Raw genomic sequence first — 21,682 nt, 5'->3', positions numbered from 1 at the left:
TCTCGGCGGACTTGCACGGGGCGCACCTGGGGTCCGGGTCCTGCGGGGCCGGCCTTGGGGCCCTGGGAAGCACAGATTCCCCGGCGCCCCCCGGCACCTGAAGGATGAGGAGACGCGGGGGTCTAGTCCTCCGGCGGGTGGAACAGGTGACAGCGAGGTGCCCCTGCGCCCGCACCTGCCCCGGGCGCCACGCTGCCCCCTGGCGGGCTCCCGAGCGCCTGCGACGGAAGGTCCTGCTCACCGCGCCCTGTTCGGCCCTGCGCAGAAGTCGCAGGGAGATCGCGGCCTCTGAGAGACCCCTCTGGAGGGCAGGCCCCCAGCGTCTCCCCACCACAGATTACTGGCTGCGTGCCAGGCCCCTGGGAACCATCCCATCACCCCGTTCCCAATATCCTGTGCTGCCCTGGCCTGACCACTGACCTCCCCTCCCCCAGGGCCTCGCTCCAGCCCTTTCCCTCCTTGTCGTCCTAAACGGAGAAGGACCCAAATCTATAACACACTAAAAAAAAGAAAGAAAGAAAGAAAGAAAGAAAACTATAACACACTATACTCCAATAAAATTACAAAGAACTCAAGTGACTCGATTCTGCCCACCCATAGAATCTAGGAAAATCTGCCCAACTGCAGGCCCTTCCCCACATTTACGAAGACTCTTTTTCCTGTAAGGTGGATATTCAGTGTCCAGAGGTTAGGATGTGGGCATCTCGGGGGTCATTGTTCTGTCTAACAGACATCTAGAAACGTCTGTTCTGAGAAGCAGTGTGCATCGTGGCTGAGGATCCCAGCCAGGCCAGCACTCACCCGGGGCCTCTGACCTGAGCTGGTGTCTCTGCTCTGCACACTCAGTTTCCTCCACTGTTAAATGGAGAAATACCATGACTTGCCTTCAGGGATAGGCACAAGACTTGGTGGCACATGCACACCTCTGAACCCATGGTGTAAAATGCGCCAAATCATGCTGGTCACCGTTTCGATCGCAGGTGCTGTAAGATGTTGACGTTCTCCAGTGATGGCTTTTGTCTGCTTGGCATTCTCTGGAAATCTCCCACCTAACCCCAGCTCCATCCATATGGTTCAGGTGAGGCTGAGATGTCTCAACTGACAAACTGGATCCTTGCTTCTTCAGAAAGTGGTTGTGAGAACTGATTTCATCATTAATCATTTATCTTTAAAAAAAAAAAAATTCCTGTGCCAGACACTGAGAAAACTGTAATTCAATGCACCACAATGTTCATTGCAGCACTATTTGCAGTAGCCAGGAAAGGAAGACAACCTAAATGTCCAACAACAGAGGAATGGATAAAGAAGATGTAGTACACACACACAATGGAATATTACTCAACCATAAAAAAGGAACAAAATAGGGTCATTTGTAGAGATGTGATGGACCTAAAGTCTCTCATACAGAGTGCAGTAAGTCAAAAAGAGGAAAACAAACATCCTATATTAATACATATATGTGGAATCTAGGAAAATGGTACTGAAGGACCTATCTGCAGGACAGCAATAGAGACACAGACACAGAGACTGGACCTGTGGACACAGCAGGGGAAGGAGAGAGTGGGACAAAATGAGGGAATAGCTCTGACATAAATACATTACCATGTGTAAATTAGATAGCTAATGGGAAGCTGCTGCATAGCACAGGGAGCTCAGCTGGTTGCTTTGTGCTGACCTAGAGGGGTGGGATGGGAGGACTAGGGGGAAGGGAGGGAGGTCCAAGAGAGAGGGGATATATGTATACATATGGCTGATTCACTTTGCTGTACAACAGAAAATAACGCAACATTGTAAAGCAACTATATTCCAATTTTTTTTAAGTAAAAAGAAAACATTCCAGTGGCAGACGCTGACCTAGGCCCTGGGCTACAGTAATGGCAGACTGGCTGGATCCCCGCTCCTGGTTCGTAGGCAATAAAGGCTCTTGTGGGGCAGACAGAGGGGCAGCCTGCACTGTCAGGATCACTGGGGGAGCAGCCTGGGAGGGTGGGATGAGACTGGACTGAATGGGTGAGACATGCTAACACCAGTGCCCTCACCCAGGGCTTGGCCACAGCCACAGATATGATTTAACTGTCAGCTAGTTTGGCTCATTGAGTCCTCCGATCCTGCTGAAACAATTCTGTGTTTAAATCTCTCTGTTTGAAAACAGCCAGTGTGGATTGTTTCCCCACCTGGACCCTGATTCACACAGCAAAGGTACCAATCATGGTCCCTGGAAACAGACCCTCTTAGATAGATTCTGGGGTAAGTGCAATCATGTCCTGGGCCCTGGACACAGTGCTGAGCTCTTTTTATCTTTTTTCCCCCCCTTTTAAAGATTTTTCTGTTGTGGACATTTTAAAGTCTTTATTGAATTCATTACAATAATGTTTGTTTTATGTTTTGGTTTTTTGGCCACAAGCATGTGGGATTTTAGCTCCCTGACCAGGGATCAAACCCGCATCCCCTGCTCTGGAAGGCAAAGTTCTAACCACTGGACCACCAGGGAAGTCCCATGCTGAATTCTTGATGATGGGAAACAAGCTGCCAGTAATCCAGGCCACAGGGCTTCCCCAGTGGCTCAGCAAGGGAAGAATTCGCCTGCCAATGCAGGAGACGTGGGTTCAATCCCTGGGTCAGGATGATCCCCTGGAGGTGAGCATGGCAACCTACAGCAGTATTCTTGCCTTGGAAATCCCATGGACAGAGAAGCCTGGCGGACTACAGTCCTTGGGGTCGAAAAGTGTCGGACATGACTTAATGACTGAACAACGACAACAATCCAGGCCACGTTGGGCATTACAGCTGGTCAAACTGCCACCTGCAATTGCTTTGGACAACGTCCTTACTAAAGCCAGAACTCGGGGCAGGGCAGGGGATAAGGTGGGGAGGGAGGGGCAGGTGATGTCAGCCCTTAAGGTCAGTAAGGGTGACGTCAAGGACTGTGGGGTGGGTGGCCAGTTCTTACTACACCAGAGACCTGGCAGACAGAAAAATTTACATACTCCAGGTTAAAGCTTGGGGCTTACAGAAAACCAGAGAATTTTTATCACACCCCCTCAGACAATCTTTTATTTGCTGTAGCCATAGAGATAACCTTGCCAAAAGTCAAACACGGGCTTTGTGAATATGGCAGAATTACAATGTCATTTGAATTCAAAGGCTTTACAAGTGTCTTATGTGGACATGCTTTGGAAAGGAGCAGGACCCTGAGGTATGGGATTCACCATCTGAGTAGAGGCCAGTGGCATTAACCCTTGAGTCTGTCTGGAATGGGTTCTGTTTCTGGCTGATGGGAATGGCCAGCCGATCTGGGTCTCAGAAGACCAACAGCCTCTCTTGCTTAAAGATCCTGTGCACATTCTCCTCTGTGGACTGGGTCTGCCACTGGGAGAGGTCACTGTTGAGATGCCCCTGGTGTCCTTGGTGGTGGTGGGATTCCACAGTGGCAAAAACCAAGTGGCGTGTTTCACTGCCAAAGACAAGGGGGTGCCTGTGTTGTGATGAGCATGAAGACGGGTATAGCCAGAATGCTTTGATACACGTGACCTCTGGTGGTGGCTAATGGACCCCAAAGAATGAAATGAGCAGCAGTCACATTTCCAGACTGAAGTCAGTTTCCAGACCCAGAGGCCCTTGATGAAAAGGGAGGCGAGGTATCCTGAAGATGGGTCCTGCAGCATTGCTGCAAATACATGCTGTAAATCTTCCTTTGACTCCTCCCCAGAGGGGCCCTGGAAGGTCACATATGCTTTGGAAAAAAGGAAATGCCAAGACCTTTGAAGATGGCTGGACATTGTTTCTGAAGTGACATTCTTTCCTAGGAAATTTTTAGAAAACTCTTAAGAAGCAAAATATACCTGGGCTCTAGAATTAAAGTGGGGGCTCGTGGTCATCAGGAGAGGGAAGTCTGTGCCTGAATCTGACTGAGGTGGGTCTAACAGGCCTGCAGACCCACCCTGTGGCTCCTCCCAGTGGCACGGACACCCAGGGCCCCTCGCAGAGTCCCCAGATGGGCTCCCCTGACATGAGGGACGAGAACTGTCATCAGAGGAAAAGCTAAGGAACTGACCCTCCCTCCCAGGATGGTAATCGAGAACGGATGGTAATCGAGAACGGATGCTCCGTCCAGGGGGAGCTGTAGAGCCCGTGGCCCCCATCACAGCCTGGAGGAAGGTTGGGGGCACAGATGTGCCAGCCCCTTTTGACTTGCCTCTTGGGCCTGTGCAGGTGGCGTTTGAATCTTGGGAAGTGACAGCGGATTGTCATAAACTTAATCTGGTGGCAACTCCAATTGCAGCTGCTCCCCCAGATGTGGCTGAGAAATACTGCAGATGTGCATCCACACGGAGGCAAACAACACCCTGCTGGCATCTGGTGTGCTTCTCATTCACACACTCTCTCTCCCCAGTTTTCCCCAATTCTCACAGGAGCAAAGCCGGTTAACGTTTTCATTTCCAAGTGAGACTATGACTGAGTTGACATGATCCTGCACTACGCTGGCGGCCAACAAAGAACAGGAGGAGGAGACTGTGGGCAGTGTGGGATGAGCCCCATGTCCCCGTTCGCACCTCAACCCACTCTCCAGCCTCTCCCACTGGGCTCTGGGCCCAGGAGGCTGGTGTGTGTGGACCATGTCTGTGGGCTCCCTGGCTCCCGGTTCATTTGCCCAATGGGAGGTACTGGAAGGAGCCTGGAGGGATGAGGAGGGCAGTGCTGGTGGATCTTTCTGGGTCCCTTCCCCACACGATGCTAGGAATGGCCATGTCCTTCCAATGAAGCCCACAGCCTCTGCCTCCCAGCTCCCTCCCCCTGAGAGCTGCAGGTCTCACTGGATTCCAGCAGTCGTCCCTTGACTGGCCTGGAGGTGCTAACAGTCCTCCTACCCATGCTAGGCTGTCGATTTCCCCTCACTCTGCCCTACCTCTGTGAAGAGTCCTTTTCCCTGAACTCTCCTCCTTTACCTCTTTGGAAAATACCCTCTGGGTATTATATGCTGGGACCCTGACTAATTCGAGGAAAAGGATGACTTTATCCACCTACTCTGTATTGAGCAGTTACCATGTAATCAGTGTCTGGTGTTATGGAGAAACCAGGGAAGCAAAACCAGACATGCTCAGGTAGAAGCTGTCAGAGCTTCTGGGAGATGCAGGCATTTGACTATCAATCACACAAAGAGACTGGACAAAGGCTGCAAAAACTGCTAGTCGGGGAGGGAGCTGGGCTTCCCTTACATTCCAGCCAATGTTTCAGGTGGTGGGAACAGCATGTGTGGAGGCTTCAGAACTGGCTGGAGCCCTGTGTCTTTGGGGAACTTAAGAAAGGCTTGTGCAGAGCCTTTATCATAAATAGACATTGGATTTTGTCAAAAGCTTTACCTGCATTTATTGAGGTGATCATATAGTTTTTAATCTTCCATTTGCTGATGTGATCTATCACACTGATTGATTTGTGGATACTGAAAAATCCTTGCATTCCTGGGATAAAGCCCACTTCATCATGGTGTGTGATCCTTTCCATGTATTGTTCCAGCCAGTTTACTAGTACTTTGTTGAGGATTTTTACATCTGTGTTCATCAGTGATGTTGGCCTGGAATTTCCTTTTTTTGTGGTGTCTTTGTCTGGTTTATGTATCAGGGTGATGGTGACCTTATAGAATGAGTTTAGAAGTGTTCATTCCTCTGCATTTTTGGGGAATAGTTTCAGAAGGATAGGTGTTATCTCTTCTCTAAATGTTTGATAGAATTCTCCTGTGAAGCCAGCTCGTCCTGGACTTTTCTTTGTTGGGAGTTTTTTCATCACAGTGTCAGAAGATGTGGTACATATATACAGTGGAATTAATACCATTTGCAGCAACATGGATGGACCTGGAGATTGTCTCACTAAATGAAGTAAATCAGAAAGAGAAAGACAAATATCATATGATAGCACTTATATATGAAATCTAAAATATGACAGAAATGAACTTACAAAATCAAAACAGACTCATAGAAAACAAACTTATGGTTACCAAAGGGAAAAGGTGAGGGGGAGAAATAGATCGGGAGTTGGGGATTGACATATGTACTACTATATTTAAAATAGATAATCAGGGACTTACCTGGTGTTCCAGTGTTTAAGACTCCATGGTTCCAATGTAGGAAGTGTGAGTCCCCTAACTGGGGACCAAAGATCCCCCCTAAAATAGAAAATAAATAAAAATTTTAAATAAAGTAAAAAAATAAAATTTTCATTCAGCCAATAAATAGAGGAATTAAAATAATACAGAAATAAATAAAATTATTCCAAAATGAAATGTTTAAAAATAAAATAGATGATCAACAAGGACCTACAGTATAACACAGGGAACTCTGCTCAATATTCTGTAATAACCTAAATGGGAAAAGAATATGAAAAAGAATAGACACATGTATAACTAAATCACTTTGCTGTACCCTTGAAGCTAATACAACATTGTAAATCAACTATACGTGAACATAAAAAGAAAAAGTTATTTTAAAAAGAAAGGCCTGTGCAGAGGAGATTGGGGTAGTGTCCAGGAGGGGGTGATCAGGCTTCAGGCCAGCCCTATGGGGCCTTATCGGAAACTCTATTTAGGATGAAGAAAGGTGAAGCCGTTGGAGCGCATGCAGGTGGCCTCTCAGCCTAGGAGACACACACCTCCTAAGACTCACACCCACTGTGGTCGTGTCCCTTTGAGCGTGGACTGGATTGGCTGACTTGCTTCTGATGAATGGAACTCAGCAGCCATGATGAATCTCAGCTCCAAGACTGGAGCACAAAGACCGCGGCTTCCACCCCAGATGTCCTCTCTTGTTCTCTCTCTCACCTCGACAGCTGCCTGTGAAGTGGCCTGAGCGGTGAGGAACCAAGTCCACATTCAGGAGACCGCAGCAGGGGCCCCAGCCCCAGCCCAGCCTCTGGGGAACTGCAACCCCAAGAGTTCAGTGACAACCTCCAAAGAGGCCACAACGGGGGCCCACAGCTAAGCCATCTGCAGACTTCTGATCCATAGAAAGTCGAGGGAGGGGATAAATGTTTGTTATCTGAAGTCACCAAATTTTGGGGTAACTTGATCAAGCAACAGGTAACTAATTCAGAGTGTACATTTTAGGGGGCTGGCATATTTAATTTACTCAATAAAGAATAAGGAGGTACTATACGCCAGGTGTGTTGCAGGTGCTGACATAATGTACTTTATAAAGTTTTATGTAGTTATTTTTTGGGTGAGTAACACTGTAACATGATTTGAAACTATAGTTTCAAAATAGAGGATAGAGGGGAGAGCCCCTCCTCACAGACACCCAGTCCCTCACCAAGGGCTCAGAGTTCAGTTTGGGGGAGTGGTACAATTCCAGAGAGACCGTGAGGCTCATACAAACAATTGCACACAGATCCACAATACTGTTCTGCAACTGGTTTTTGTCACGTAATCATTTTCCTTAAAAAAAAAATCCGTGTCTGTACAGAGAATTTCCTGTTTTTCACAGTTATATACAATGTCATGATATGAATATACCCTTATCCATCTTAACCTGTCCCCTATTGAGAATCCTTTAAGTTATTTCCAATCCTTTGCTCTTGCTGACAATGGTGCAACAAACAATTATCATCTAACACTTGGCCCTCTAGGGTACATCTCTAAAAATTGGTCCCAAAGTATGCAAATGTACAACTTTGATAAACATTGTCAAACCACCATGACAAAGGTTACACAGACACTTCCTAATGTCGGCCATCAGTAACAGAGGAGAGCGCCTGCTTCCCCCGGAGCTGTCACCAAGTGGTATCAAATGTGTTTGTCTTCCAGGACAATCTGAGGCCTGGAGTTACCCTTCCCGTTTGATGCGTGTGCTTGTTAACATTTTTGACATGTTCAATGGCTGTTGACACAATTACAGGTGTGGTTGTAAAAGAAATAATAAAAATAAAAGTAAATGAACAAACACACCCTCTGGCTGCCAAGTGTTGAACGGACTGTGGAGATCAGAGACCAGAGCCCGGGCGAGAAGCACAGACGAAGGGGATGGAGCATTGCAGATGGTCCAGGGCTGTTTAAAAGACTCAATAAAAGGGCCTTTGTAAGGGCTGGAGCGCGCGCACGCGCACTGGGGAGCCCGCTAGGAGAGGGGGTGGGGTAGGAGGAGGTGTCAGGATTTGTCTTCAGGTTCCGGCTCCCGGCTCCGGCCCGGCTCAGGCAATTTGAGGAAGATGCTGCCCTTGGCCAGGACAGCGATGCTGAAGGAGGACCAGGTTAGTGCGAAAAGCACAAACGTGATTTTCACAGTTGCTAGCAGACCATTAACTTCTTGCGCTTACTCTACGCTGTGCCTTCCTCCCACACCTTACTGGAGTTTTACATTGTAACATGTATCTTGGATTTCACATATTTAAAATACCACGGTAGTAAATCGCACATGCAGAGAGCTCTGTCAGCCCATCTATGAAATGTTACTTCTTTCTCTGCGCGTCTGCAGCGTGTTGAGGGATCACGTGGGCCAGCAGGCAGCTGGGGTCCCGTGTTCAGGCTTGAACACGTGTTCCCTGAACGCGGCTGCAGGGAATGAGGGTGGACAGGGCTCCCGGAGACTGGCTTCCTTCCGTCTGTCAAGCCAGTGGAGGGGGGCCATCGGAAGTATTTCAACTTTCTGCTTCTGGGGGGGCCCTCTGATCCAGAGTGTGTCGTTTAAATGTTCTCCAGGTGGCTGTGGTCCCAATCGGTTCTCAGAGCCTCGCATAGAGAGGAAAGAACAACTATGATTCTTTACCACTAGCACCACCTGGGAAGCCCTAAGAAAGAGAAAAACGAGTGACTTTTGAAGTTATCTATGTGCATAGCTTCTTGGAGAGAAAAAGACTAGCACTTTAAGATACCAACGAAATAGACAATTTGCCTTCACCCGGTGACCCCGCCCTTCTCCCAGGCTACCGCGGTGACTCCTAGCTGAATTGTTCCCAAGCCAGCAAAGTCAGAGGAGAAGTCAGCCGAATTCCTGGCTTTGATACTTCAAAAGCAAGGTCTGGGGCAGGAGAGAAAGGGGAGCACAGCCCCTGCTCTCTGTCTGGGGCCATGACTCTCAAATTGTGGTCTCCCACCAGCCTGACCTGGTTAGAAGTGGAAACTCTCTGGGCCTCACCCAGACCTGCAGAATTGGGGTTTCTAGAGACAGAGCCAAGAAACCTATATTTTAATATTCTACAGGTGATCCCTTTTTAAAAAACTTTTAATTTTATATTGTAATGTAGCCAATTAACAATGTTGTGCACAGCAAAGGGATTCAGCCATACATAAACACATATCCATTGTCCCTCCCCCAAACTCCCCTACCATCCAGGCTGCAACATAACATTGGGCAGAGTTCCCCGTGCTATACAGTAGGTCCTTGTTGGTTATCCATTTTTAAACATAGTAGTATGTACATGTCCATCCCAAACTCCCTCTGTTTCTTCCTTGCTTTCCCCTTGGTAACCACAGTTCCTTTTCTAAGTCTGTGAGTCACTTTCTGTTTTGTAAATAACTAATTTGTATCTTTTCTGTGTATAAGGCTGTCATAGGATATTTCCCCTCTATTTTCCCTTCTCTGTCTGACTTACCTCACTCAATATGATGATCTCAATCTCCATCCAGGTCACCATCAGGTGATTCTGATGCACACAGAAGCTTGAGATCTGCCGGCTGAGGGGGTCCCCAGGCCTCGATGTGCAGCAGTGAAAGAAGGACAGGTGAGGGGCTTCCTAGGCTGAAGGGCTTCACAAAGCTCCCTGGGGGAGCAGGTCTAGGGGAGGCAGACAGTGCACCCAGCTAGGAGACCTGGGCCTAGGACAAACTGAGCTGAGGCCTGGAGGTTACCCAGCGATCCAGGAATCACAGGCCCCTCAGCAGACACCAGCTATGGGGAGTGGAGGGCTGAGCAAGTAGGTATGTACGAGAGGAGACCCTCAAGGTGCTTCCATCCTGAGACAGAGCTCCCCTGCCCCCATGAGGCCTGGCAGGCTCCAACACTGCCATCCCCACTGCTGTCTGCAGCCAGGTTTGACTCCTGGCCTCTGAAGTCTTACTACTTAGTGGGTTCAACAGACAAAAAAAAGTCTATTGTCAAGACAGCAGCTTGACCACATGCTGGAATCTCAGCTCTACCAGTTACAGGCCCACCAGCTGGATGTCTACCAGTACTGCGGCTGTAAAGGGTTCCCTGACACTTACTTTTCCAGCTCTCTCCCTTGAATAAAATCTTATGGAGTCTGACTGATCACATGCATGTGCCCTGGATGCAAAGGAGGCTGAAAATGTCTTTCTGATTTCTCCTTCGGGGAGACATGAGCTCAAAAGAGGAGAAGTTCCTCCAAACTTAAGAACTTAGGAAAGGTGTTAAGAAGATGCTGAATAGCACCCCCAAAGCATGAAAATGTTCTGCTATGGGCAGGAAAAGAAAATTTAAAAAGAAAAAGACAAAGTGGAATAGAAAACACAAAATAAGATATCAGAAGAAAGTTCAAACATAACTGTAATCACGGTAAATATGAATTTGTTAATCCACCTATTACTACATATCACAAAAAAGACATGCAAATATTAAAAAATATGAAAATATATTTCCAATTATATTAAAAATAAACAAGATATACACTAGGACTACAATAACATATTTATTCTTGAATAGCTACAATGTAAAAGATGTTTGCCAGGATGTGAATCCAAAGGAGCTCTCATACACTGTTGGTAGGAGTATAAACTTGTGCAGCAATTTTTGGAAACCTTTTGTCAATACCCACTAAAGCTGAAGATTCACCATGTAACTCAAAACCAAAAACCTGTGTAAGGATGTTCATGGTAGTACTATTTATAATAGATATTATCTGACAGAAACCTAAATGTCCGTCAGAAGTAGCACAGATAAATAAATTTTAACATATTTATACAATAAAATATAATAAAGAAATAAAACTAAACAAGTTATAGCTTAACCTGATAACATCCACAATTTATGGGAGATGAGCCCCACAGACATATTTATTACCAAATGAAGCCAGATCCAAAATGGTACATCCTGTATAATTTCATTCACATAAAGTTCAAATTTATGGAAATCTAACTATAAAGAAAGCTGAGCACCAAAGAATTGATGCTTTTGAACTGTGGTGTTGGAGAAGTCTCTTGAAAGTCTCTTGGATTACAAAGAGATCCAACCAGTCCATCCTAAAGGAAATCAGTCCTGAATATTCTTTAGAAGGACTGATGCTGAAACTGAAGCTCCAAAACTTCGGCCACCTGATGCGAAGAACTGACTGATTGGGAAAGACCCTGATGCTGGGAAAGATTGAAGGTGGAAGGAGAAGAGGATGACAGAGGATGAGATGGTTGGATGGCATCAACGACTTGATAGCCATGAATTTGCGCAAGCTCCAGGAGTTGGTGATGGACAGGGAAGCTTGGCATGCTGCAGTCCATGGGGGTCACAAAGAGTTGGACACAAATGAGCGACTGAACTGAACTGAGTGTTTTAAAACTGTAAGACAAAAAGCTGTCATTCATAGCCTGAGACTAAGTTTGGATCAGGACTGGGTTTTGTGGTCTCACTTTCGACCCACTTTAACCATACCTTCTGCTACAAAATCTTAGACAAATTCAGTTACTGGCCAGACTCAATCACTGGGTCACTGATGCCAGTCTCTGATGGTCTTTGAAACAATGCAAGAGGAAGAAATCAAGATCCTATCACCTTTGTTCCTCATCATGGACTCCTGACTGCGACCTCTTGCCTTATATAAACCCCTAGACTCCTCATGGAGGGTGGGCACAGTTCTTGAGGCATGAGCCTTCTGTGTTCCCCTCTGCTGACTGAGAATAAAAGCCACCTTTTATTTCCTCCTATTTTTTATTTGGCTTTGGTGGGCAAAGGGCAAGATTTTGACCAGTAGCAATTTGGGGGTCTCATCCGGGATCTGATCATGGGCAGGTGGCCGGCCCTGCAGGGACCCTTGGCTTGATGGAAAGTTCAGAGTCTCTCCCCATGCCAGCCTCCTTTGGGAGAGCAGAAGGTTGAGGGATTTCTCTAAGGCTGTGCCGCATCAGACCTGACCGCTGACTCAACTTTGGAACTCTGGGCTGTGACAGAGAATGGGAGAGAGGTTACTCTTTGCAGCTGCCAAAAATCTCTTTCACCTGGAGGACACCTTTTTCTTCTCTTGTCCTCACCAGCCTGAACTTCCACTCTGCTGCTGCTGCTGCTGCTACTGCTGCTAAGTCGCTTCAGTCGTATCCGACTCTGTGCGACCCCATAGATGGCAGCCCACCGGGCTCCCTCGTCCCTGGGATTCTCCAGGCAAGAACACTGGAGTGGGTTGCCATTTCCTTCTCCAGTGCATGAAAGTGAAAAGTGAAAGTGACGTTGCTCAGTCATGTCCCACTCTTTTCGACCCCATGGACTGCAGCCTACCAGGCTCCTCCATCCATGGGATTTTCCAGGCAAGAGTACTGGAGTGGGTTGCCATTGCCTTCTCTGCTTCCACTCTGAGAAACACTAAATACTGAAGGATCAGGAAGACGGCGGGCGTCTGGTATATCGTCTTGACACCTGTTACCATTTTGGTAAGTCCCCCGAGATGTACCTCGAGGTCTCGAGTTTTCCGTTTGGGGAACTGATGCAATTCCAGTTTGGGGGTTTCTCCCCTATGGAAGGGGTGGGCCAAGTTTGTAAGGTGCCGCTTTGGAGAAGTGTGCCAGGCTTGATAGTACTTGGAAGTCACTTCTGAGGCGGTCTTGCCCTTTGGTTTTTGGATTTCTGTGCATCTCTTTGCCATTTGCTTTGTTTTTGATGACTTCCCCCTAGCATGGTTTGATTTGGTTTGTTTACTTTGGTTTGTGCACACAGACTTCTGACCTAAGTGCTCAAGCTAGATGGAAAGTACTTCCTCTAAAGTTACATCTCAGAGTCCCCTAGGGAAAATCCTAGGTGACTGGTCAACCTATAATTATGACAAGTATCTCCTTAATTGGACGTTAAAGATGATCATATGTAAAATATATATATATATATGTATATGTATTTTTTCTTTCCAGAGAGCTCTATTTTGTTGCCTATGTAATTAATTACTGATGTGATGGACATGAGTTTGAGTAGGCTCTGGGAGTTGGTGATGGACAGGGAAGCCTGGCGTCCTGCAGTCCATAGGGTCGCAGAGTCAGACACGACTGAGCAACTGAACTGAACTGATGTAATTGATTATGGTGATGAGAAAAAACAAAAAAAAGCTGGCTTGGTAACTTTAAACAAAGACCTCCAAGGGGGAAATTTACATTTCTGTGTTTTTGAGATGTAAATGTTCTATCTGATCAACCTAAATTGTTCTATTGTGTGCTTGTTCGAGCTAGGCCTACAAGAGGTACTTTTGTAATTTATTAGTGGCCAAGTGATGGATCCTTCTAAAATTAGAGAAACTAAAAATTATTAAATCTAGAGCCTTCTCCCTGTAAACAACTGTTTTTTTCCCGTACCTATCAAACCAAAGTTAACCTGAGAACAAGAAAAACTGGTGTGGGAAGCCTCGCTGTGATCTTCCCCTCATGTCTCTTACAGATGCTAATAACAATTAACAATATCAGCAGAAAAAAATCTGGAAGGAAAATCTAGCTATTATTTTCATGAGGTAAGTTTTCTTAAAAAAAAGTAAAAGAATATATTTGCCTCAAATGTATAAATTTTTAAAAATCTTTGGATGGTTATTTGAAATGGGATAAATAGAAAGGACATTTATGTGATTAAAGTAAGATTTGACATTACTACACTACTTAAACTTAATGAGCCAAGAGGGACTCCCTTGGTCGTTCAGTCCCTCAGTCACCTCCCACTCTTTGTGACTGCATGAACTACAGCAAGCCAGGTTTAACTCTTACATCCGTATAGGACTACTGGAAAAACCATAGCTTTAACTATTTGGACCTTTGTTGGCCAAGTAACGTCTCTACTTTTTAATATGCTGTCTAGGTTTGCCATAGCTTTTCTTCCAAGCAGCAGACGTCTTTTAATTTCATGGCTATAGCCACCATCTGTGGTGATTTTGGAGCCTCCCCCCCAAAATAAAATCTGTCACTGTTTCCATTTTCCCCCCTCTATTTGCCATTAAATGATGGTGTTGCAGGAGGGGGGACCCCTTCCAGGGCCCGAAACTGGGCTCTTGTCTAACACTCGGAAATGAATTGTCCGAGGAGACACATGCTGACAAAGCAAGAGATTTTATTGGGAAAGGGCACCCGGGTGGAGAGCAGTAGGTAAGGGAACCCAGGAGAACTGCTCTGCCGCGTGGCTCGCAGTCTTGGGTTTTATGGTGATGGGATTCGTTTCCGGGTAGTCTTTGGCCAATCATTCTAATTCAGAGTCTTTCCTGGTGGTGCACGCATAGCTCAGCCAAGATGGATGTTAGCAAGAGGGATTCTGGGAAGTGGACAGACACGCGGTGTTTCCTTTTGACCTTTCCCGAACTCTTCCGGTTGGTGGTGTCTTATTAGTTCCGTATTCCTTATCAGGATCTCCTGTCATAGAACAACTCGTGCAAGTAGTTACTATGGTGCCTGGCCAGGGTGGGCGGTTTCAATCAGTGTGCGTCCCCTAACAACATCGTGTGACTTTTCTTAAAAGATGTGAGTTAAAGTTACCTGCTGAAATCGGCTCCCTGAACATCGCCCGGTTTTTAATCCTTTTTTGGTGACCACCCTTGGGGGACGTCTGGAGGGCAGTTGTTTGCTTCCAGCCCCAGGTCCTTGGAAATATAAAGTGCCAATCAATGCAGCTTTTATAGTTGCTGTAACAAAAAACAGCACAAGGAGGCAGCATTTCTTCATGTTCCACTTTCATTTTTCCTTTTTCTGGACATTTATTGTTATTTTACTCTGGAGTAGAATTGATTTCTGATATTGTGTTTGTTTCAGGTGTATGGGTGCTTGATTCACTTAGATGCAGATTTTTACTAGTTCTTTTTAGGGTTCTCTTTCTCATATAAATGATTAAAATGTGTTCCATAGACTGCCCTGTACTATTTAATGGATTTGTTGATTATATCAAACAACTGTATTAATGATATATATATTGTTTGATATATATTAATGAGCATATGTTATTAGCAAAATCTTAATATATCCCTCAATTCTAAGATTTTTTTTCATAATCATAAATTAGTTTCCTAAGTTTGGAAGTGTTTCTATCACGTAATATCCGACATTTGCATTCATTTCAAGAGTACAACTGTCAGTGATACCCTGTGATATTTGTCTTTCTCTCTCTGACTTCCTTTACATAGGAAGGTAATCACTCTGTCCATCCACACTGCTGTCAATGGCATTAGTCTGTTCTGATTCATGGCTGAGTAGTATCCCAGTGTAGAGGTATACCACTTGGTCCTCATTTTCCTGTCAATGGATATCTTGGTTGAATTTGTTGCAGTAAAAAAGAAAAAAGGAGGAATGAGGTTTTTTTTCTCTCTTTCTTAAGAACAAAGAAGATGAAGAAACAGTGAGCAGGCCTGAAAGTTCCTAGTTTTTTTACTTTAACTGTTCCTAACTCTGCATGTCTGTAACTAAGTTTGCTTTTCTGCCCCCTAACTCTGCAGGAGCTACACTTTGCACCTATTTTCCTTTGACTCCATGCTAAATACATCCCCTCTCTGGTGTTTACCCTTACAACACCCTTCCCCTTTTGGTTAGTTGCACATCAGAAAGAAGGCCACCAAACTGCCAGACTAAATTACTAGGTTATTGATGCCAATTTATGACTGTCTTTGAAACAATGCAAGAGGAAGAAATCAAGATCCTATCACCTTTGTTCCTCATCACTGACTGCCGAGCCCTCATCTTATATAAGCCCCTAAACTCCTCATGGGGGGCACAGTTCTTGAGGCACAAACCTACTGTGTTCCCCGCTTCACCAGCTGAGAATTAAAGCCACTTTCTATTTCCTCCAAACTCTGTTTCCATATTTTTTATTTGGCTTCACCTGGCAGAGAAAGCCAAGATTTTGGCCAGCAACAATTCTAGCTTTTGGCCATTGTCAACCATGCTGCCCTGAAAACAAGGGTGCGCCAGGGTGCACCGGTCATTGTGAATTCTGATCTTCTCTGGGTCTAAGCCCAGACGTGGGATTGTCAGACCTTACGGTTTCTGGATGTTTAGTTTATAAGGAAGCTCCTTGCTGGTTTTTATAGTTTCTATACCACTTTACATCCACACCAAGAGTGTAGGAGTGTTCCCTTTGGCCTCCATGCTCTGCCAGTCGGATTCTCTGTAGATGTTTTAGATGGTGGCCTTTCTGACCTGTGTGAGGGGATTTCTCATGGTAGTTTTGATTTGCCAGGGCTCAGTAGTTAGTGATGCTTTCTAAGGCCCACCTGACTTCACATTCCAGGATGTCTGGCTCTAGGTGAGTGATGACACCATCGTGATTATCTGGGTTGTGAAGATCTTTTTTGTACAGTTCTTCTGTGGATTCTTGCCACCTCTTCTTAATATCTCAGATATGCTGATGACACCATCCTTATGGCAGAAAGTGAAGAGGAACTAAAAAGCCTCTTGATGAAAGTGAAAGAGGAGAGTGAAAAAGTTGGCTTAAAGCTCAACATTCGGAAAACTAAGATCATGGCATCTGGTCCTATCACTTCACGGGAAATAGATCGGGAAACAGTGGAAGCAGTGTCAGACTTCATTTTTTGGGTTCCAAAATCACTGCAGATGGTGATTGCAGCCATGAAATTAAAAGACGCTTACTCCTTGGAAGGAAAGTTATGAGCAACCTGGATAGCATATTAAAAAGCAGAGACATTACTTTGCCAACAAAGGTCTGTCTAGTTAAGGCTATGGTTTTTCCAGTGGTCATGTATGGATGTGAGAGTTGGACTGTGAAGAAAGCTGAGCGCCAAAAAATTGATGCTTTTGAACTGTGGTGTTGGAGAAGACTCTTGCAAGTCTCTTGGACTGCAGGGAGATCCAACCAGTCCATCCTGAAGGAGGTAAGTCCTGGGTGTTCATTGGAAGGACTGATGCTGAAGCTAAAACTCCAATACTTTGGCCACCTGATGCAAAGAGTTGACTCATTGGAAAAGACCCTGATGCTGGGAGGAATTGGGGGCAGGAGGAGAAGGGGACAACCGAGGATCAGATGGCTGGATGGCATCACCGACTCAATGGACATGAGTTTGAGTAAACTCCGGGGGTTGGTGATGGACAGGGAGGCCTGGCGTGCTGCGATTCGTGGGGTTGCAAAGAGTCGGACACGACTGAGCGACTGAACTGAACTGAGTAGTTAGTGAGCAGAGACCCTTTCCCAGAGCTTTTTAATCTTGTGCAGTGTGAGTAGTTTGCCTCTTGAAATTGTCTTCTTGAAAGATGGTCCTGTTTGACTTCCTTACCCATGTCTTCCGATATAGGGCAGGTGACTAAAGGGCAGGTGTCATTTACAGACCTCCAAGCCTTTTGAATATTCAGAACCCAATAGCCCCTGTTTTTTGTTTTTTTTGTTTTTTCATTTATTTTTATTAGTTGGAGGCTAATTACTTTACAATATTGTAGTGGTTTTTGCCATACATTGACATGAATCAGCCATGGGTTTACACGTGTTCCCCATCCCAATCCCCCCTCCTGCCTCCCTCCCCATCCAATCCCTCTGGGTCTTCCCAGTGCACCAGCCCTGAGCACTTGTCTCATGCATCCAACCTGGGCTGGTGATCTGTTTCACCCTTGATTGTATACTTGTTTCAATGCTATTCTCTCAGAACATCCCACCCTCGCCTTCTCCCACAGAGTCCCAAAGTCTGTTCTATACATCTGTGTCTCTTTTTCTGTTTTGTATATAAGGTTATTGTTACCATCTTTTTAAATTCCATATATATGCATTAGTATACTGTATTGGTGTTTATCTTTCTGGCTTACTTCACTCTATAATAGGCTCCAGTTTCATCCATCTCATTAGAACTGATTCAAATGAATTCTTTTTAATGGCTGAGTAATATTCCATTGTGTATATGTACCATAGCTTCCTTATCCATTCATCTGCTGATGGGCCTCTAGGTTGCTTCCATGTCCTGGCAATTATAAACAGCAACAGCACCTGTTTTAAAGTTGTTCTGGAAAGCAGTCCTGAGGAAACAGTGTTACTTCCTGTACAACTCTGGTCCTCAGCCAATGAGTCTTATGGAAAACTCTGCTCCTGGATCGTCAACTAACGAGAATGTGCCTGAAGAAACACCCAAGGCTTACGTCTCCTTTTTCCTCCCCCTTACCCTTTATCTCCAGGATACATTCCAATTTTTGGAACACCAGTCTTCAGAGGATGCTATCATCTGTCAGTGGGGCAACCTTAAGGACAGAGACTGGGAAATCTGTCCAATCTGGAGTTGGGAAATCCAGCCTACGGGACATATGGTGCCCAGGGGACCGTGCAAAGCTTTTCCAGCCCAGAGGCTCCACCATTTTGGGGGTGAAGTAGGTGTGGTTTCTCTGCAAGTGGGCCCACCTGGATCTGGAGATTGGGTGCTCATGCAAATAGCTAGAGGTCCTCCAGGTCCATCGTAGGAAGCATATTTCCTGCCACATGCTCCCACCTCTGTCTGCCCGGAGACCCTCCAGTCTTGAGACCGAAGCCTGCTCAGTCTCCAGGGATGTGACTCCGTGCCAGGTTACTATAGCCTGAGGGCAAGAGTCACCATTCTTTATTTCTTTTCTTCTTTGTGTTTTTATTCCATAATTTGAATTGGAGTATATAGTGGAATGACAAGGTTGTGGGGTTGGGGTTGGTTTTTTTTTTTTTTTTCTTCCATTTTGGATCTACAGCAACTAGATTCATTGAGACATAGATGTACATATGTTCTTTTCCTTGTTCTTCTCCAGTGCAGGATATTACAGAGTGTTGAATAGGATTCCTGTGTTCACAGTGGTTTCCTGGTGGCTTCTTTTTATAATATAAGCCTCCCTATGTTAGACTGAAACAGCTCTCTTCTCCCTGACCCACACCTTTCTTTTCTGGGGACCATAGTTTGTGAGACTGATTCTCTTTGGTAAAGAAGTTCATTTATATCCATTTTTAGATTTCAACTAGAAGTAATATCATATACTAATATCTCTCCCTGTGTCCCTCACTTCACTTGATATGCTCATCTCTACTTTCTTCTCTAAGGCTGGACATAGCATTATGCTCTGCTTCTTTACGGCTGAGTGATGTTGCTTTGTGTCTGTGTACCCCCTCTTCCTTGTCCGTTCATCCGTACTTCTACACCTAGGTTGCTGTGTCTTTGCTATGGTACCTAGTGCTGCCATGATCACAGGGGAACCACTGTCTTTCAAAATTTTGACTTTCTCTGGATTGATGCCCAGGCGTAGGATTGCTATGTCCTCAGGTAATTTTATGTTTATATTTATTAAGAACCTCCATAGTGTTTTCCCTATTGCATGTAACATTTCACATTCCCAACAACAGTGTAGAAAGGGTCCCTTCTCTTCACACCGTCTCCAAACTTATTTTTGGAGATGTTTAGAGATGGCAAATCTCACCAGTGTAAGGTGATACTCGGACTTCTGATAGGCCTATCTGTAATAATTTGTGATGCTGAGCATCTTTTTATATGCCTAATAGCAATCTGTATGCCTTCCTGTAAGAAATAACCATTTTGATCTTTGGCCCATTGATTTGTTGGATTGTTTGTCTTTTTCATATTAAGCTACAAGGCTGTTTCTATGTTTTGGACACTAATTCCTTGTGGATATCTTCAATTACAAATATATTTTCCTATTCTGAGGGTTATCTTTCTCTTTTGTTTAGAGTTTCCTTTGCTGTGCAGATGTTTTTAAGATTAACTTGGCCTCATTTTCTTACTTTTTGGTTTATTTTTCATTATTCTGAGAGGTGGATCCTAAAAACACTTGGTGGAATTGATGTCACATCATGCCCTGCCTATAATTTCCTCAAGAATTTCATAATATCCATCCTTACACTTAGATATTTATCTTATTTGAAGTTTATTTCTGTTTATAGCTTGAGGAATGTTCTAATTTCATTCTCATTTTCATTGTTCAAGGAACCAGCAGGCTATCCTCCATATTGGCACGCACCTATTTTCATTTTTAGCATCAGAGGAGGAGGGTTCCCTTTTCTCCACAGCATTTAGTGGATTTAACCTTTGTAGAGTGCTTGATAATGTCCATTCTGACCGATTTGGGGTGATACCTCGTTGCAGGATTGAATACACTTCCCTAATACTTAGTGATGGTAAGTATCTTACCATCTTTTCACATGATTTTTTTTTTAAGATGTGAGTTAAGCATACCTGTTAAAATCGGCTTCTTGAAGGTCTACCCAGTTATGAATTCTTTTCAGTGACCAACCCTAGGAGACTCCTGGAAGGCAGTTGTTGTTTACTTACACCCTCCTCCCGCTCCCGGATGTTGTGACTATTAAGTACCAGTCGACACAACTTTTATAGTTGTAGTTGCCAATATGGCCACAAGGCGGCAGTATTTCTTCTTGCCCCACTTTGTCTTTTTTCTTCTTTTTTTTTTTAACCTTTTCCTGTACTTTCATTGTTACTTTATATTGGAATAGGGCTTCGCAGGTGGTGCTACTGGTAAGACCCTGCCTGCCAATGCACCTACATATATTTTTGTAGGTGTTTTGAGATGGCCATCCTGACCTGTGTGAGGTGATACCTTGTTGGATTTGCTTTGTATTTGTGTAAAAATGAGTGATGCTGAGCATGTTTTCATGTGCCTAATCACAATCTGTATGTCTTCCTCCAAGAAACACCCATTTCTGTGTTTGGCCCATTTGTGTCTTCGGTTGTTATGTTTTTGATATTGAGCTGTATGGGGCTCTTTGTATGTTTTGGAGATGAATTTCTTGTGGGTATCTTCATTTGCAAATATTTCTTCCCATTCCAGGTTGCGATTGTCTTTCATTTTGGGTTTCCTTTGTTGTGCAAATGCTTTTAGTGTTAATTAGGTACTGTTTTCTTTATTTTTTGTTTATTTTTCATTCATCTAAGTGAAAGTTAAAGTCTCTCAGTCGTGTCTGACACTTTGCGACCCCATGGACTATACAGTCTATGGAATTCTCCAGGCCAGAATACTGGAGTGGGTAGCCATTCGCTTCTTGAGGGGATCTTCCCAACCCAGGAATCAAACCCAGGTCTCCCACATTGCAGGCGGATTCTTTCCCAGCTGAGTCGCAAGGGAAGCCCAAGAATACTGGAGTGGGTAGCCTATCGCCTTCTCCAGTGGATCTTCCTGACCCAGGAATCCAACGGGGGTCTGCGGCATTGCAGGTGGATTCTTTACCAATTGAGCTATCAGAGGTATACCCAAAAAGACCTTCGTGCAATTTATGTTATCGGGTGTCCTCACTGTGTTTCCTCAAGACTGTCAAAGAATCCATCCTGACATTTAGATCTTTTGTTTGTAGTTTATTTTGTATATAATGTTAGGAAGTATTCTAACTTCATTCTCATTTTCTTTGTATCAGTATCCATCACACTATCCTTCACAGTGTCTGTTCCCAGTTTATATTCCCAGCATCAGTGGAGGAATGCTCCCTTTTCTTCACCAGTTGTTACAGTTGGTTAAGTTTCTAGAAATGGCCATTCTGACTGCTGTGAGGTGATACCTGGCTGTGGTTTTGATTTGCATTTCTCTGATATTTAGCCATGTTGATATTTTTTTGGTGAGATT

This window comes from Dama dama, chromosome 13, assembly GCF_033118175.1.
Source record: "Dama dama isolate Ldn47 chromosome 13, ASM3311817v1, whole genome shotgun sequence".
NCBI lineage: Eukaryota > Metazoa > Chordata > Mammalia > Artiodactyla > Cervidae > Dama > Dama dama.
The sequence above is the reverse complement of the archived record's forward strand: the minus strand, read 5'-3'. Positions refer to the sequence as shown.